This window comes from Pristiophorus japonicus, chromosome 12 (assembly GCF_044704955.1).
Source record: "Pristiophorus japonicus isolate sPriJap1 chromosome 12, sPriJap1.hap1, whole genome shotgun sequence".
Taxonomy (NCBI): Eukaryota; Metazoa; Chordata; class Chondrichthyes; family Pristiophoridae; genus Pristiophorus; species Pristiophorus japonicus.
The window spans coordinates 84,676,803-84,688,000 of NC_091988.1; the positions used below are offsets into that span (position 1 = coordinate 84,676,803).

At 45.8% G+C, this 11,198-nt stretch overlaps 1 pseudogene; it reads left to right on the top strand.

Annotated features, from left to right (window-relative positions):
• Positions 1-2,640: 2,640 nt before the first annotated feature.
• LOC139276802 (zona pellucida sperm-binding protein 3-like) lies at positions 2,641-10,233 on the top strand (annotated as a pseudogene).
• The last annotated feature ends 965 nt before the right edge of the window (positions 10,234-11,198 follow it).

Sequence of the window (11,198 nt, forward strand, 5' to 3'; positions counted from 1 at the left end):
TTTCTATGGGTACATAAAGAAAGAATAGTTAAGGTAAATGTTGGCCCCCTAGAGAATGAGACTGGGGAACAGGGAAATGGCAGACATTGAACAAATATTTTGTAATCTTCGGTAGACAATTTTTTACTGCTCCAATGATTGACCTGGACCTTGTATATTTGTCACTGGTCACCATCCAGCACCTGATGGCCTACCTGCAGTAAGCTGGCTGCTGTGCATTCTCCCTGCCCCACAGGGGACAATGGAAAGCGTTGTGACGTCGAGGAAGCCATGCCCCTGTCACTCCCTGCTCCCGGAGGCAGGTGGACTCATGTTGCCCAAAGATGGCACCTAAAACTCACTGCAACCCCAGACAGTAAAAAAAAAAAAGCCCTTCCACCCAAAGGTGCCCTGCCGCCGACTCGGTAGCCAAATCTCTCCACCCGCACATGTACTTGAGTAAGTCTGCAGGGAGGTTGTGCGCTGCCCAGGACGCTCCTCCATCCTCCGCAGTGGCTGTGAAACACGTCTGTCCACCAGTAATCTCCCACATGGAAGGTTATTGCACAAGATAAAAGTTCACGGGGTTGGGGGTAATATATTAGCATGGATAGAGGATTGGCTAACACAAGAGTCGGGATAAATGGGTAATTTTCCACTTGGCGAACAGTAACTAGTGGGGTGCTGCAGGGATCGGTGCTGGGTCCTCGACTATGTACAATCTATTAATGACTTGGATGAAAGGACCGAGTGTAATGTAGCCAAGTTTGCTGATACAAAGATGGGTGGGAAAGCAAATTGTGAGGAGGACACAATCTGCAAAGGGATATAGACAAGCTAAGTGGGCAAAAATTTAGCAGCTGGAGTATAATGTGGGAAAATGTAAGGTTATCCACTTTGGCAGCAATAATTGAGAAGCAAATTATAATTTTAAATGAAGATAAATTGCAAAATGTTGCGGGGCGGGGGGGTCCTTGTGCAAGAAACAAAGTTAGTATGCAGCGACAGCAAGTAATCAGGAAGGCAAATGGCATGTTGGCCTTTATTGCAAGGGGGGGATAGAGTATCGAAGCAGGGAAGTCCTGCTACAACTGTACAGGGTATTGGTGAGGCCACACCTGGATTACTGTGTACAGTTTTGGTCTCCGTATTTAAGGAAGGATATACTTGCATTGGAGGTTGTTCAGAGAAAGTTTACTAGGTTGATTCTGGAGCTAAGGGGGTTGACTTATGAAGGTAGGTTGGGCCTATATCATTGGCGTTCAGAAGAATGTGAGATATTGACAAGATAATGAGAGCTTGACCAGGTGGATGCAGAGGACTTAGTCTCAGAATAGGGGGCTGCCCATTTAAAACTGAGATGAGGAATTTCTTCGAGTGTTGTAAATCTATGGAACTCTGTCCCAGAGCGCTGCAGTCATTGAATATATTTAAGCTGGTGATAGGTTTTTGAGCGGGCAGGGAAGGGAGCTGAGTTCATTATCAGGTCAGCCATGATCTTATTAATTGGTGGAGCATGCTCGAGGGACCAGGTTGCCAACTCCTGCACCTATTATTCTCATACTACTTCTAGGCTCCCTGACCAGAGGAAATATTTTTCCTCACCAATTCCTTTTAACCTACATCTCAATTCGATCACCCTTTTTCCTTCTTTACTCAAGGAATACAAACCTAGTCGAAGCAGCCTGTTTGTATAATTTAGCCCTAGTATCATTCTGATAAATATTGGCCAGAACATGTAGAGGACTGACCTCTTTTCAATAGTCCCATCGGATATTTTACGGCCGCTAGCGAGGCCAGATGGAGCCACGGTTGAACGTCCCATCAGAAAGACGAACCTCTACCAGTGTAGTGCTCCTTCAGTATTCAACTAGTGTTGGCCTGGATTTTGTGCTGCAGTCTCTGGAGTGGGATTTGCATACATGATCTTCTGACCTCGGGTAGGGGTGCTACCTACTGAGGCAAATTCAATGTCTGATCTCCTCTGTACTAAACATTGTTAATGGTACTGAGGCCAACAGAGCAGAAAATCCCAGATTCGATGCTTGGTCTGCTCAGTGTTTGCCAATCTCAGCAAGGGGAGCAGTGGGGGGGAATAGAGTTGGCCTCTGACTCTAGGCTAGTGCGGTGGCAAGTTAGCTGAAGATTCTTGCTCCTGATCACCATCTGGACATCCTGTCTGGAAAGTGCAGTTATGAGGAGTGGATTCAAATTTTTGATGCTGTTTTCCAATCCCCCACCCTCAACCCAACACTCCCTCAATATCCCTTTCCCAACTCCACCCCTAGGCTGGAATCAGTATAAAACTGCCCTTGGGCTGTACTTGTAATCTTTTTGTATATATAAAGCACCATGTAATGCAAGTTCTGTTCAGTAATGTATGTTGCAAAGAAATCTAACTATAACCTCACCCATTCCATGTACTGTAATTTGATGACTGTATTACAATGTATCCTGAATTGTACCTCTGCAATGTAAAGCAAGCAACTGTATTGAATGGAACCGCTGTCAGTATCCAAATGTATTGTATTAAATTGCTGACCACATCCAACTGTACTGAACTGCTTTTCAATGTATTTTGAATATAAAAATTTACAATTATACTTGGAAATGAAACAAAAACTCCACTTCCCTACCCTACCACGGTCAAGTAACGAAAACATGCATTGGCTGGGCATACAAGAACAGCAGCCAATCAGGGTGAGGAATCTCTTTGAATCAATGCCTTCAGGCAAGGAGAACATTGGAGTGGGGAACAAAAAGACCCAAACTAAAACAAATTGAGCTTTCTTCTTTGGGCTTTTGGGATTCAAGGTATGGATTTGACCCAGCCTGATGAAATGGAAGACTCTATACTCTCTTTCTCCCTTTTTTTTTTTTTTTTACTTCCTGCTGCCTTTACTGGTTAGAGGATAATCTCCACTCTTCCCAACCCAGACCCACAGCACAAAACTAACTCTCAATCAGGTGCTTAAAAATGGTCGTTCTCACTCTCCCAGCTCACAAGGAGTGTCTAGTGTGAGATGGGGTAATGCCACACTGGTATAGGGGTTCTTGCCCATGTCCGCGCAGTGTTAATTTTCATTGTTGGGGTCAGCATTCCTCTTCCCAAATCTCCAACCACCATTGTAAAAGGTCTGGGAATCTGGTTCGAAAATGAAATTGTGGGGAAAACTGGCCCGCCCTGGATATAGGGCTGCCAACGCTCCAGGATTATCCTGGAGTCTACACCAAATAAAGATAAATCTCCACGACACTGCTGCAAGCAGAAAAATCACAGGAGCATTAAAATAAATTGTCGTCTTCATTTTCTCTGAGTACTTCTGTTTATTGATGATAAAAATATTGGAGAAAGGATAAAATGGTTATCTGACTGGGAATTGGGAATCAAGAATCACCTGCGTGGGTAAGGAAATGACTCCGCTCTTCAATCAGGATGGGAAGGTGGGGTGCCCTCAGGATGAACGTGTTGGTGGAGGGGTTGGAGGTCATGTGATGAAACCTCCAGGAATATGTCCAAAGAGGAGTTGGCCGTTCTGCCTGGGTATCGGAACACTCCGACTGGGTTACCGCCTCCGCATCTTATTCATTCATAGAGTAGCTTTATATATTACACGAGTCGATCTCTCCTGGTGTTGTTCATGGGAAGTCCAGGATCTCTTTCTTGATAACTATAGGGGCCCTGTGGAAGATTATACATAATAGAGGCCCAACTGGTCAGCCATGGTGCAATAGGTAACATGCTCGCACCTCAGTCAGAAGGTTGTGGGTTCAAGTCCCACTTGAGGGAGTTGAGCAGGTAATCCAGGCCAACACTTCCAGTGCAGTACTGAGAGAGTGCTGCACTGTCGGAGGTGCCGTCTTACGGATAAGACATTAAACTGAGACTCTGCCTGTAATTCTGTCATTACAACTGTGACCACACTTCAAAAATTCTTTGTTGACTGTAAAGTGCTTTTGGATGTTCCGTGGTTGTGAAATGTGCTATATAGACACAAGGGGCGAGATCTTCGGCTTTCCGTCTTCAGGGTGAAAACAGAGGCGAGGCAGGAAATTTACTGCCCAATTAACGTTAGCGATTAATTGCTTAACTTTCAACATTTGGGCTCTGTGCCAGAGGTGGAGTGCAAAGGGAGGCGTTGAACTACTTTTGCAGCGCAAAAACAGGAACCTCGCCAACTTTAGTGCGGGGCCAGGAGCGCTCAGAGAGAGGCCTTGGGAGGGGAAAAAACGTCAAAAAATCATTAAAGAAACATTGCCAACACCCTTATCTCACAAATTGCTGCAAAAATGAAAACATTAAAAATTTTAACTTACCTTTTTTCCAGTTTATCCAACTCACCACCGCCGACAGGGCTGTGTTTTCCCTGGTGGTCATCGTGGGGCGCGTTTCGTGGCGTACGGGTCGAGTGAGACTCGAAACTCGCAGCGGTGTCACAATGTGAGCCGGTGCACACCTGGCGCAGCTCTCCCCGGTGTTTCTAAGCATCGCCGCCGCAAAAAACGAATCGAGGATCGCGACAGGGTGAAAAACAGCAGACCGACAGATTTTTCGCCGCGGAGGGCCAAAACCTGGCAAAAACCCGATCGCAAATGACCCCAAAATCCAGCCCAAGTTCTTTCTTTCTTTTCACTGAGTGTACAAATGGATTGTCCATTTTACCATAGTAGAACCACACTAAAACATGGCACATCGGGACACTTCCTCCAATGGGGCCGCGCCACACTACCTGAGCACAGCTTCTGCCGAAACCAAACCACAAGTTCCTGAGGCGGCGGTTAATCCCCCCAATAAACCACAGCCAGCTTCCTCCACATCTTCCTGCCAAGGTCATGAACAACACACCACAGCACTCCATAAACCAATTAATCAGCAAGGCCAAGAATTATAGCAGGGCATTGGTTGACTTTCCCCCCTTCCATAACCGACACTAAGGCAAATTGATCAACACCATGGGCCAAGATTAGTAAGCTCAGGACAAGTTCAGAAGTTAAATGTGGTGTCTGCTTGCCTGTCTGGTTCAGTTCCACCCTGTCCATCCTGAGTGAGCTATTGGGTCGTAGATCAGGAGCTGGGATTCCAGGTCAGGGACTAAGGAGTGAGCAGGGGAAGGTTGGAGAGGGGGCGGAGGGCTCCGGGGAGGTCCCAGAGTAACAGAAGAGGGTGGGGGCGGGAAGGTAGGGGAAGGGGATGGGGGGCAGGGACAGTTGCAGGGGGTGGGGTCTGGACCAGCTGATTTGGCAGGGCTTGGACAGTGGGCGGGGAACAGTGCGAGTGGTGAGGTGCTGGGGCACATAGTGGCCAGTTGAAGGGGAAAGGTGTGGGAATAGGGACGGGGGGTGGGTGGGGCTAGGAGGTAGGTAACAGACATTGGGGTGCAGGGATTGTGGATGGGGTGGGGTCAGTAGGTGGCAGCATCAGTGGGGGGAGGGGGCAGGGGATAGTTAGCAGGGTGCTGGAATTGGGGATGTGGGTGAGCTCAGGAGCCAGGAGTGCGAGAGGAGGGAAGCTCAAGTGGCAAAAGAATTTTCAATAATAATCGAGAGAAAAGAAGAATTCTGTAATAACTTGACCTCTGACCCAGGGCCTGGCGAAGACAAATATTCACAGGCCCAGACTGAGTGCAGCCCACGGGTTGGGAGGGTTCACTCAGCCTTCCTGTCTCTCCTCCTCGGTCTTGTCCATGCTCAGGTGGCCCTGGAGAGGGAGCATGCGGTGCCCATCGGTACACTCGAGTCCTCCTGCAACCGATGGGTGCCGCAGGGAAAGGAAAGTCTTATCGACACGAGTAATAATATTGTGATTTACATTATGAGTTTATTTTAGTTTAATAGGTGATGATGTTTAATTATATTAGTGGTGCCGCCTCAGTTTAAGGGGCATTTGTGCAGCTGCCTCTCTGTTGGTGGAACTGGGCAATCCAGCATCACTTCTATTGATTTATTAAAATAAACCAAGACATGACCAATTCTCCACATGCAATCAGCTATTGGACCTCAACAGGTCACTACAGACTGCATCAGGCTGTAGGGCAGTTAACCTGTTTAGATCTGAATCCGATCTCACTCTGAACAAGTCTCCAATCGTTTTAGGGTCTTGCACCGAAAGGATTATAAAAGAGCCCATGTACAGCTTTAAAACTAACAACAACCTGCACTTATGTAGCACCTTTAACATCATAAGATGACCCAAGGAGCTTCACAGGAAAGTTATCAAACACAATTTGACACTGAGTCACAAGTGGAGATATTAGAACAGGTGATCAAAAACTTGTCAAATAGATAGGTCTTAAAGAGCGTCTTACAGGAGGACAAAAGCAAAATACTCCAGGTGCTGGAAATTTGAAATAAAAATAAAAAATTTTGGAAATACTCTGCAGGTCAGGCAACATTTTGGAGAGAGAAACACAGTTAACGTTTCAGGTCGATGAACTTCCATGAGAATTTAATGTCGATGACCTTTCATCAGCGTCTGAAAGGAGGAGAAATGCAGAGAGGAGGAGAGGTTCAGGGAGGATATCACAGAGCTCAGGGCAAAGGCAGTTGAAGGCACAGCCACCAATGTTGGAGCAATCGAAATCAGGGAGATGCAAGAGTCCACAATTGGAGGAGTGCAGAGATCTCGGAGCGTTGCAGGGTTAGAGGACCCGAGGCAGGGGCGGAGTCGGGCAGTGGTACAGAGATGGAAATAGACTTCTTTCAGTTCAACATTATCAAAGCTCTTAATAAAATATAGCTCTGTATTTATCTGAAGTTGTAAAGTATGATTACATTTACATAGTTTGAATAGAATGTATGTTCTTTAGGTGTCTGTATATGTTTCTTTCATTATATTCTGTTTCAGTAAATGTTCAGTACATCAAAAAACAAAAGCTGAATTTGTCTTGTTCCCAGAGACCCAGATAGTCTCCAACCTGGAGCATCTCCCGATCACTAACCAGTCTGTGTGAAAAACTTTCTGGAAACAACCAATTAGTAAGATTGTTGGATAGTCTATTGGTTTAGTTTAGCCACACCTGCTCCAATTGTTTTCAGGTGATGGCAGGCTGTGTGTATAAAAGGGGATCAGGGGACTCCCCACAGAGAACAGTTGAGCTGCAGTAGTTTGTATTATGGGGCAACTAGTGAAGGGTTTGGTGCCTCTGTTGGTTTTGATTGGAGTGGTTTGTTGCTCTTATGCTAGGCAACAGTTTAGAAACTGGGACTTCCCATGGAGCATTCAGAAGGCCACTCGTGTCCCTCCAGGCCCAGCTTTTGGTTCTGGTTTCAGTAAGTCTGAGGGGCGAAGTGTGTCTCCACTGCAGACTGTGATGGTGCAGTGTGGAGAGCAGAACCTGCTGGTCAGTGTACAGATGGATTTATTTGGAACCAGGCACCTGATTAAAGCAGCTGATCTGACCCTGGGGTCAACAGGTTGTCGGCCAACTGGGGTCTACTCTCAGAACCACACCGTCCTATTTCATTATGGGCTCCATGAATGTGACAGCACAGTAAAGGTAATGTGATTCTTGATCTAAAACCTTCTGCAAACAAAGGGCCCCTGGGAGGAGGAACACTGGCATGGACTAGTTGGGCTGACTGGACTGTTTGTGCTGAACATTCTATGAAATATATGGACCTGTAACAATATGATTTTAATGTAAGCTTTCATTTTGATTGGGCTTTATGTTCAGAATATTTTAGTGAGGCCTGTTTAAATGAGATACTCATGGAGGTTTCTTTCCCTGATTCAACCTTTTATTGATTGAAAATAAACTGGTCATCTGGACTGAAGTACATGGTTACTAGACTGTCTTGAGCAATGTAACAGTGGAGGGTGAGATGAAGGATTGTGGCTACATGGGTGACTTTTTTTGATGTACATTTGCTGGTTTAGTTTTGATTTGAGATTGGTTGGGACACAGTTGGAGTTCCATGCTATTTTTGACTTGTAGAAAGAATCATGGGAACTGATTGCTAAATATTCAAGTGTTCTTTATGCAAAAATGCTTGGAAAAATTGAGGCATTTTTCATCAAATTAAGCTGCCCCTAGAGTAAAGGCAGAACATGCTTATGGTGAAATTGTACTGAGGAAACCTAGACCTGAAGACAATCCTTTGAAGGAATTCTCAGGATTGTTGAAATTTGGAATGTTATGTCTTGAATAGTCAGACTAGATACGGCAAGCTCAAAGTAAGCTGTGACCATAGTCCTTTTTATTACAGATCAGAGTCCCCTGAGACCTATTGATATATAAAAATATAATATATTATTTACAGCTTTATATGCATCACCATGTGACCATAAAGTACTGAGACCCAATGGAGCAGTTATCCCTGGTGCTGTCTTCCATCCCTAAACCCCTCTGCCTTTCTACCACTCCATCTGTTTATGGCACTTATTAAAACTTTGTTTGTGGCCAAGCCTTTGGTCAAATATCTTGTGTTGATTTGGTGCCAAACCTTTTTCTGAACCTCCCTGTGAAGTGCCTTAATGTTTTACAATGTCAAGTGAGTTTTATATAAATGCACAAGTGCTTGATTGTGGTTCACTTCCCCCAGAGGCCTACAATATCTCTTCAAATGGATTTGGATAGGGCTGGGACTCTAATTAATAGAAGTATGAATTGCTGTGTGTGTTTCTCCAAACACTGCTCTCTTGTCCAAGAATAACTCCCTTGTTCTGTACCTGACCAGATCACATTTTCTCTCCCAGATGACGGATGACCTGCTGATTTACACCAGCCACCTGTACTACAGGCCAAGCCATTGTGAGAACCAGTGGAGTAGTTGTCCCTATTGTGTGCCATTATCCCAGGTAAGGTGGATGATTGACAGGCTCTCCTTTTCTCTGATGGGGTAGTGAATTGGAAGTAAAACTTGCCTTGCTCCTTCCCACAGGAAGAGGACAGTGAGCAGCAATGCGATCAAGCCCACCTGGGTCCCCTTCTCCTCCACCAAGGCAGGAGAGGGACGTCTGTCGTTCTCCCTGCGTCTGATGACTGGTAAGTGATCGTCAATTATCTACTATGCCTGTTTTACCCATTCCTTGGAATCCAGTGAGGAACCCAAAGCTTGTGTTCCTGCTCTCATTCCCTTTCCCTTTCCAGCTAACTGGAGTGCAGAGCGTACCTCCAATATCTACCACCTGGGTGACCTCATTCACATCGAGGCCTCTGTGATGACCGTGAACCACATGCCTCTGAAGCTCTATATTGACCGCTGTATAGCTACACTGAGCCCAGACCAGGACTCCACCCCCAGATACAACATCATTGCCTTCAACGGGTAAGGTCTTTATCTGGGCTGCATATGTCACTCTCATAACTGTTTGGCGGAGGAAATCCATTCTTAATGATGCAGCTCTTTCTGACCCTCTTTCCAGTTGCCTGTTGGACAGCCGAGACGAAGACTCCTTTTCTTCCTTCGTGTCACCACGAGATCACCTGGATAAGCTTCAGTTCAAGCTGGATGCATTCTGCTTCTTTGAAGACGACAGGGACTTGGTAAGAGGAGACCAGATGTTGAGACAGTGAGCGTTTGACACTGAGTAACTCCTGCATGTGTCTCCTGCAGATCTTCATCACTTGCCACCTGAAAGTAGCTGCAGCAGATCAAAGGCCAGATTCAGTCAACAAAGCTTGTTCCTTCCAGAAGCCAGCCAACCAGTGAGTGAAATCTAACCAACTATGGTGATCCTCTTTGGTCAGAATGAATCCACATGCCAATCGTGTGCTTCCTTGTTTGTTTAGATGGTCCCTGGTGACTGAATTGGACCTGTCCATGGTGGAAGGATCCAATGAGGTTTGTGCCTGTTGTGATGGGGGCAACTGCGGAGCCTCGAGATTGCGATCTGGAGGAAGACTTCACTCCAGGGGCAGGAGAGAGGTCCTATCTGAGCTGGGTATGTTGTGGTGGTATTGGGTGTTGGGGCTATTGTTTGTTGTTTGTTTGTAACTGGATGGAATGAATTGTTGCAGAGTCGGAGCCTGTGTGGGAGGGTGAAGTTTCCCTTGGACCACTGATCATTCTGGATGCTGATCTGAAGGACCTGGTCCATTCGATGGGAAGTGAAGCTGTCGAGCCTCGTGAGGAGATTCCGAGTTCTTCTCCAGGTGAGTGTTGATTTTGAGAACCCAATTCCAGTCTAGTAACTCCTGACTCAATGGCTTCTCATTCTCTGCAGGTGAGGTGCTTCTGGTTGTGACGTTGGCAGCTGGGGCCCTGATCTCAGCCACTCTGGTGGCTGCCTTCCTCTTCAGGAAACTCACCTGAATCCTTTCTCCCATTTGGGCTTTTCCATCATTTGTCAAAAAATGTAGTAATAAATTTGAAATGTGACTTGCTTGAATTAGTCTTTGGTCTTGGTGTTTTGAACTTCAGTTGTTTCCAAGGCCCTTTTGCCTGTGTTTAAATTCCACATTTCCCTTGTAATGGTTATTTAAAAAAAATTAAAAATTAATAAATTCCTAGTGCAGCTGCTTGTGCTATCATGATACTGGTCACGGCACCCATCCCACTCCCACTTTCTCTAATGAGCCTCCATTCCCTCCGACTGTTTCCAGCACATTAGTCGGTCCCGGTTCTCTGATTTAGTGAAATGGCCTTTTGCCCATCTGGAATATTTTACATCAGTTAAAGGTCACAGGGTTTTTTTTCTTCATCCCAAATTGGTCCCAGTAGTGTGCAGATCACTGTTGGAAGGTTGAAATCCCAGCTGGAACACAATATTGAGTGAAGAATTGGGTCTGCCTGTGAGACCCTCCTTGGTAGAGCAAGACTGCTAATACTCACAAGTGAAGAATGAATGAATTTAGGCAGCAAAGGGCAGCTAACACCCTTGTAACTATTGGTGTGAGTCAACCATTCAGCAGAGAAAATGAGGGCCAGGGTTGAGTTACTGCAGATTATATAAATGTGTTTGCAAACTGTTTCCGTTTTGTTGGTAATGATGCCATTCAACTGGGCTTTTTCCCAAAAGCCAGTGACTCACTGACCCTAGCAGCTCCTTTACTCCCTGCACCTGCTGCCTATTTCCTTTCCCCTTCATTTGATTGACAAACCTGGCCGCACAAATAATACATGGGAGAAAAATTCCAAGCTGAAGTGGAGCCTCCATTGGCTGATTTCAATAGTCGCAGGATACTTGAAGTGGGTTAGTGTTGCAGCTGGTGACTTCTGCAGGGAGAGGATTTGGGGAGTGAGGAGTGAAGTTCTTCCAGAAAAAGGAAGACCAACCA